This window comes from Musca domestica, unplaced genomic scaffold, assembly GCF_030504385.1.
Source record: "Musca domestica strain aabys unplaced genomic scaffold, Musca_domestica.polishedcontigs.V.1.1 2, whole genome shotgun sequence".
In the NCBI taxonomy this organism is placed as follows: domain Eukaryota; kingdom Metazoa; phylum Arthropoda; class Insecta; order Diptera; family Muscidae; genus Musca; species Musca domestica.
The window spans coordinates 147,855-156,671 of record NW_026712249.1 but is presented as its reverse complement, the minus strand read 5'-3'; positions in this window follow the sequence as shown (position 1 = coordinate 156,671).

Sequence of the window (8,817 nt, the reverse complement as noted above, 5' to 3'; positions counted from 1 at the left end):
GAGGTCGGTTGAGATATGGAGGAGGTTTGAGGAATATGTACTAAAAAGTACTAAATGGTTTTAAATTTGATATTTGGGAAGGGATAAATCTGGAAATTGGGAATGAGGGCCTTTGATGTTGTGTAGAATAGACAAACTAAAAGAATTATGGAAATCTGAATAATAATGTACCGAAAGTACCAAAATTCGCTAATTTAGTACCATTTAGAATTATGTGATGTGAGTTATCATCATGGCATTTGGCATACGAAGTATTTTCGGATAGTAGGTGTGATGTAAAATTTTGAAAATGTGTACGAAATGTAAGATCTGTACAAAATTGTAAGCTGAAATTGTGCTTTTTGGCATTAGGACCTCTGTGAATTTGGAAATCACAGTGAGGGTGTACGAAAAGTACGAAATGATACTAAATTTGATGAAATTGTAGTAAAAATTTGGCAATTAAGGTAACTATGGGTCAGACAATGGACAGCTTTTAGAAACTCGTGGTATATAATGTACGAAGAGTAATAAAGTCCATGGGGAGTATCTGTATCTGTACCTGTATCTTGTATGTTGACTAAAACAATTGGTATACAGAGTAGGAAAAGAGATCACTGTGAAACATATGAAATTCAACCATATGCAATGCACCTATCATCCATGTGTATTAAAATTAGTAGTTAAATTTATAGTTTGAAGTTAAGGAATGGTGGTCTTTTATTTAAATTAATTTTATGCACCTGCTAGTTCATTAAAATTTGTGTTCTTTACTTATGGTATATCGGTAAATGCTCTACCTTTTGGCCAACAGATCGATATACAGACTTCACCCAGCAAGGGGACAAATAATGGCAGACATGTCTGAAACGTTTCTGTACACATGTGTTCCCATTTTTTAGCAGATCAGACATGCATAATAAGCGCATTCCATTTTGCACAAATTAGGTGCAATTGCATGGCAAGTAATGAAAAATGTATCCCAAATCCATATTGCTCGGCTGAGAGAGACATGCGGTTGACAAACATGCATGATTTGCATAGGACAAAACAAACAAACGACAGCAATAAGAGATCTGGTGTATGCTACCACAAGCAGGCTAGGCAAGTATTTCATTTATTCATATTTGTATCTGTCTGCTTGCGCATCAAAACTAGTGAATTCAGACATAATGAGGCTGTACACAATTAAAATCTCACATCAAAAATAAAACTTGAGATGGGAAGACGCCTCTTAGAGTCTTATGCAGTCAATATGCATCACTGGCTACGTTGCCAAATGTCTTCTCGCAGGAATACTGAAGTCGTATGTAATCGGTAAAAATGGGAGCAGGGCCCAAAAATGAAACGAATAAATACGAAATGTTTTCATTCATTAAAATCCGCAATGTCTTAATCTCACGAACGGAATCGCAAACGCGGACATTTGTCGTTCTCTGCGAATGAATCGCAAATGTCTGATGGCGTTGCAGACTCTTGGCAGTCCCAACATTGTGCCTTGGCATCTGATTGGATTCATTCAGATGCGAATTTGCCTCTATATTTGTGAGTACATGTGCTGCGATTCGCATCACATGTAGGCAATAAAAGCAAAAAGGGCGGATGGTTGGAAATAGAAAAGCGCAACGAAAACAGAAATAGCCTCTCAACGTTGCAGACAAATAAGCAAAGGCTTTTTATGGAAAACGTTCCTTTGTGCACATACCAAGGCCTGTACATGTTCGCCCGCCAATCTGTCAGCCAAAGTTCGAAAATGCCATACATCATTCAGAACTGTTGGAATTTTAAGTGCTAATTTTTTGAAGACAACTAAGATGACTCCATGAACCTGCGACATTTGGAGTGGAATTGTCTTAATAGGCAAAGTCTTGCTTGTTTCGGTCGAAAATATAAATTGTGGAATTGTCATACACTACCGAATAAAACTCGGGAGTATTTGCACGCCACTATTCTAGCTGACGAGAAGAATAATGTTGTGCCTAAAAGGAGGTTTTCAGGAGATGTGCAGAGGAATACACAACGGACCATAAATAATCAAGTAATAAAATATCTATTCCGAAAGGCTTGGCCAATATTGTCAATTTCGTATAAGACCTATATTTTCCTTTACTTTATATGAGACCAGCTGGCCCCGTCCGCGTTTCCGGCCCGTACTTTTAGTCTTTAATGCATATTTTTTAAAGTATAATAACTCACAGGCACAGGCAAATCACTCCAGAGTAATTTCTAAATTGAAACCCGTCGGCTTTAGATATTTTGAATAGCCTGATCCTATTTTTCAGCCATAGCCTTTAATTTGAGTGTTAACAACCTATATGATATTGAACATCTATAATAGCCCCAGGTGAAAACCCAACACAAGTTTTGGTATTGTAAAGATCTTAGCAACATTTTCCATTCAAATTAGCTGGAGTTTGGAATTTGCATCTCCAACGTTTAGAATAACGCGCTGCGTGGTATTTAGTTTTGTCCACCTCATAATTAGGGGCAGAATGATTTCAGATCATAAGATCCACATTTTTCATCATAATGCTACTTTCTAATATTTATATTAATATTTTTCATATTTCTGCCACATGCTTCATGTTTCCGACTGAATGAGTCCCAGTTTGACATTTCGGAGTTTATTTCATATAGACGTACATCCCAAATCTACGTTCCCAACCAATATTCTCTTGGGGGTTACAATATCAATAGAATACAAAATTTTAATTTCTGACCACACATTGGTTGGAAAAGTGGGCTTGGGAGTACCCTAATGTGGGAACTATACTTAAATAAATGCCTATGTGGATAAGTAACTGTAAGATGGTTCTCTACTCCAGTAGCCAATCCCAGTAGCTTAAGTACAATTTTGTAGCTAAATCAATTGAAGAATGGGGTCAAGACCAAGATGGACCCAACTCCGAAAATTGAGAAGAGGTTTTCTACCCCCTTAGAAACAAAGATGCCAAATAAGGCCAGCAAAATGAGAAAAATGGCATTGACTCCGAAAATAGCTTAAATCATATGATGTTTATACCAAAAAGTGATCATTTTTTTACAAGGATTGTTTTTTTTTTTTCTCAAATTACCAGCATAGTATGGACAAGTAAATAAGTATCGGTCGGTTTTGCCGACAGATGTATACCCTAAGCCAATGTTCGATTATTTAAAAATATTTTGACTTCTGCTATGATTATTCAAATGTTAAACCCCTCATGCAGTTGATATAAATATTGTGACGTGCTAGGTTTGGACTGTGTTGTATTAATGGAAATTTTGGGAAGTACCAAGTCTTGAATAGAACCGGATGTCAATTATGAGCTTCATGGATATTCAAAATTTTGAGCCTTTGTGGGGAAGGTACCAGAAGGAGTGGACCAATATATCCCATCTTCACAACGGATCTTTTGTTAGTGGAAATAATGGGATGTGTTATGTCTTATTTCGGATTTTATAAACGTATTGGTTATTCAAAACATTGACCCTTTGTGGTGGAGGTAGCAGGAGGAATGGTCCGATATTGTCCATTTTCGCACCAGACCTAGCACTGATGCAAATATTAGGATTTGCCAAGTTGGAGCAAAATCGGATTATCGTTTCTCTCTCTATGCAAATATATAAATATATTTTGAAAATATATATATTTTTGAAAATTTCGACCATTTCTAGGGGAGGTAGCAGAAGGTGTGGACCAATGTATTCCATCTTAATCTGGGTTAATATAAATATTGGGATATGTGAAATTTGAAGAAGAATTATTCACAATTTTGACCATTTGTGGGGGAGGAACTTGATGGAGTGGATCGATGTAGTCCATTCGCATACCTGATATGCAAAGTTGGAGCAAAATCGGATAATCCTTTCAAAAAAAAATATTTTTTGAAAATTTCGACCTTTGAAACAAATCGGATACTCCCTTCGAGAGTTATCGTGCGCACCAGCCATCCAGACAGACGGACCGTCGGACATCGCTAGATCGACTCCAAATGTTCTGAAACGGATTTGGTTCAAAGAGACCTAGGGTCTAAAACCGTTATTTTGACTAGGCACGTTTTGACCGTATCAAATTGTATATACCCTCTGTAGCCAAATGGCTGAGGGTATAAAAATATGTTTAAAATGTAAAATATACTTGAAAAGGGATTGTACCATTATTCGGGGGTTATGACTCATATTATGACCTGCGAAAGCGATTTAATGTATCTTGAAAGTTTAGGAATAATTTCTGGGAGGATAAAATTCCTTTTCTTACTAAAAGTCCAATTCGTTCTACTATTTTTGCACCCTTTTCGGCATTCGGCATTTCACTGATTGCAGTCCACATGAATTTTGCATTGGACGAATTATTGTCATATGAAAGAAGCAGGTCCACGTTTTGAAATGAGCCCCATTAAGGCTTTTTCGGTCATTTTTGTTTGTTAAAATGTGTTCGCATCTTCCAGCTGAAGAACGATGTAGGTCCTGGAGTTGAAAGCTGGATGTCAATTTTATTCATAAAATATCGCCATTTAACATCATATTGCGACTCATTTTATATTTAATGTTATTCTTTCAGAATTTAAAAACCATAAAAATTTACACTTCAATATAGCGTCAAATTGAAATAAATGTACACCAAAAATAGTTTTTCATTCACATATTGAATAGCAATCCTAAATTGTATGAATTTTCAAAATCTGTTAACCCGTTCTAGAGTTATAAGCGTAGTAACTAACATAACCTTCTTTTATATGCTGAACCTAATTCGATATTTTGTATCCTGTTCTGAAATGATACTATTCGTTTAGTACCACTTACCCAATAAATACATAAAATCAAAAATCTATAATAAAATAAAATAAATAAATCGCTTTGTACTACCCTAAAAAGACTACACATCATATTAGAATTCAAACGAATGTATATTCGAAAACAGTAAGTAAAAATGAAAAAAAAAAAATCATGCAATATAAAACATAACTATTTTACATTTCAAAATTTATAATGAAAATGTTAAAATTTAAAATTTTTAAGTGACTTTTCTGGGATTTTATCCTTTTCTGCCAAGAGACAATTCCGAAATTGTCTGAATCGTTAAATCAGATCGGCGGTGTTATAATTTTTGGAAATTGGTAAAATGTGTGCGACGTGCCGGGTACAATTGAAATGGATTAATTTAATACTGATAAAAATATTGGATTGTGACAAATTAAAAAAAAAACACTAGGTTTTAGATTTTACAATTCTATAACAAAAATTGTTAAAAAAAAAAAATAAAAAAGGTTGACCGTTTATGGTGAAGTGCCAGAAAGAAATGCTTATATCTTTTTTTTTCGAGCTCATGGCTACTCAAAATGTTGACCCGTTGCGTGGGAGGTACCAGAAGGAGGGGCCCGATCTTGCCCACCTCCCAACTCGATCAAAGTTTAGCAATAATAATACAATGTTCTGAGTTTGGATCAAATCGGATACTCCCTTGAGAGTTATCGCGAACACCAGACAGGCAGACAGACGGACACACATAGATCGACTGCAAATGTCTTGAAATGAATTTGATCCAAAGAGACCTAACCTCTTTCCGCCTCATAGTCTATCAATGCTGCATTTTCGTGTTATAAACATGCCTATGTCCCTATGTATGTCCTTAAAAAATGTTTTCTTTGACACTTCTCTCTTTAAGAAATGCATTCATTTCGCATTTTGATAGAACTAGAATTGAGCCCCATGACGGAATTGAATTCACACGGACGTGCTCAAACTAGAGTAGTTGCAGCAGTATCTGGGAGGCGTAGTCGCCTCAGTTCGTAAAGGTCTCGAATCAGAAGTATGCCATAGAACACTTGTCTAGCCTGTGACCCGCGTTTTACACTGCGCTCTAACCAACCCTTCTCTACTAATCGGAACATCATTACAAACTCCATTTCAAAGATAATGTCAGGGATTAACTCTAATTTAGTAAAAGCTCTTAATTTTTTTTTAATTTTTTTCCATTGGTGGTTATTTTTACCCTGATCCCGGGAAAAAAGCCAGGTCCCCCGGCTTCACATACCCGATAAAGACAATATAGGTATCGTTTGAAAGCTTATGAAAATAACTTTCCAACAAGTTGTCACATGATTTAATTTTTAACGGCACGGAAGTTATAGGCAAATTATCGATTTTTTGGATCCGGATTTTTTTTTTAAACCCCAAAAAATAAAAAAGTGCCCTCTGTGGGTTCAACCAAATTTATGACAAATTATTGCTTACATTCTTAGCTCTTCAAAATGCTACAACTTGTGCTAATACCACAATATGTGGGTCCTCCACCCGAATAACCCGATTCCACCCAGATCATTAAAATTATGTTTTCAATAAAAAAGGTTTATTTCGCGTAGCCGGCGTTGTAATTACAAAAGTGTCAAATTTAGAAAACTTTGGTTTGCGTTAGCCGGTGTGGGACATACAACGAGGAAAAAACCTCAAGCCCCGGTCGAAGGCCGGCTATTTACAAGAAGTGTCGAATTTAGAAAACTTTGATTCGCGTTAGCCAGTGTGGGACATACCAATAGGAGAAAATCTCATGTCCCTTTCCGAAGGCCGGCTACTTACAAAAAAATTTAAAATTTAGAAAACTTTGCATCACGTTAGCCGGTGTGGGACATACTCAGAGAAGAAAATCCTAAGTCCCGGCCGGAGGCCGCTTACTTACAACATCTGATACATTTAAAAAAACACTTAGTTCGTGTAGCCGGTTTTACGTACCCATAAAAGAATATCTTTGGACCCGAAAAAGGTATTAGCATAAATTGTAGCATTTTTGGAAAGGTAAGAGCGTCAGCTATAATTTTGCGTCAAGGTCCCCATAATGGACTCTTTTTTGATTTTTTGGGGTTTTTATAAAAAATCCGGGTCCAAATAATGTAACAATAATTTGAATATAACTTCCGAACCGATACTTATTAAAAATCTGCGTTCCCAAGAAAAAAAAACAGTTTCCCGGAATCTGTGTAAAAATACCTACCTCTGGAAAAAATTTCAAAAAAAAAAACCTAAGAGTTTTTACTAAACTAGCGTTGTTCCAATGTCATCAAGAATGATTTTACAACAAATTCTGTTCATTAATATTTGTTCATACGTCAATAGGGTTACATTATGTTCCAAAAATTATATTTTCGCCAAGACATTGATATGATCTGCCCCTCCCCGCGCGTCCCTGTCCCTTGCTTACTTGTTTTGTTTTTCCAAACATCTTCGTTGAAATTGAAATTACTAAATAAGTTCGATTCTGGTACTAAAAAAGATTTATTTATGTACACTTGCTCTTCAAATGTCGTACCATACGATAACCAACAATAAAGCAACTTGGGATTGAAAATTTTAAAAGGGGTGCCTAGTTGGTGGTTTTCCCGCTATTTCCGTCCGTCCGTCTGTCTGTTTTGCTGGTGCGCACGATAACTCTCGAAGGTGGTATCCGATTTAATCCAAACTTATTACATCGTAATATTATTGTCAAACTTAGATCGAGTTCGGAGATGGGCAATATCGGTCCACTCCTTCTCGTACCTCCCCCGCCAAATGTCAACATTTTCAAAGAAAATAATTTACTACACAGAAAGAGAAAGTATAATCCGATTTTGCTCCAACTTTGCATATCCTAATATTTGAAATATATGAAATCTATTGGTCGACTTCGTCTGGTATTCAAATATTCAAACTTTGGAATATTCATGATGATCATAAAACAGGAAATTAACATCCGAATTCATTCAGACTTGACACATGTCAATGTCAATATCGCACCATTTCTTCTGGCTCCTGGCTCATGATATGGGAAGCAAATAGCAAATTCACATATTCAAATATACGAATTGGGTAATATTTTTCAATTGCTCCCCCATAAAGGGTCAACAGTTTGAATAATCATAACTCAAGGCTAGGAGTATATATCTGTCGGCGAAACCGACTGATACTATTTTACTTGTTTTGTTTTTCTTTCTGTGTGTCGATTGTTGATTTCTGCCGTTTATACAAATTTTCATAGTATTTTTGGTCTTAGTCAGTAGAGATTTGTGGTGTTTTTCCAAAAAACTGATCTGTAGCGATTTTTACGCTGGCGTCCCTGAACGCATGACTTGTTTACAGGCAGAATATTCGTGTTTTAGTTTGAATTTAATGTCATTATTTATTGTACTCCATTAACTCCACTGTAGCTCTGTTGCATTTGTCGTTTGGCACTTCGACCAGTAGCTCTGACAAGCCAAGATTTGGCGGACAAAACAATGTGGAAATGGCTTTCCGATGGCGGGGAACTGTACAAAACGGAGCAAACGCAACAATTAAATGGGCACAACTTCTGATTAAAATAAACAACGTCCAAAATAATGTTGTGTTCCCACCGACTGAGGGGAGACCAGCTTGCGTGTGCACGTTCTAATTGTGAACCCCTTCACTATGACCCCCACTCGTTGTAGCTCCGAATTCATTTGCTTTAATTAAGAGTACACAGACGCATAAACAATGCCAGACGTATTCCTCTTTAGAACAAGTCGGTCGGCTTCCGATGCTGCACCACGGATGAGGTCTGTGCATGACAGAGGAATAAATGGCAACAGCAGGCAAATTCAACGGCATGGAAAACGTACACGGTTAATACATGTGTGGGGCTGCCCCGTCTTTATGTTGGTCGAATAGTTACAGCAATCAATTCTTTATCACTTCGGTAATGATGGTCGCTGCTTCAGTCAAACAAACATACACACACGGATGCTGCGAGCACTGAGTAGCAAAGATGTTGTGATTGCTTCCAATGAGCGCAGAGCCAACATTGAACACAGCACACACCGAACTCCAGTTCTGGCCCTCGTGATCATTGCTGGAGTTCCCCGAATTTGT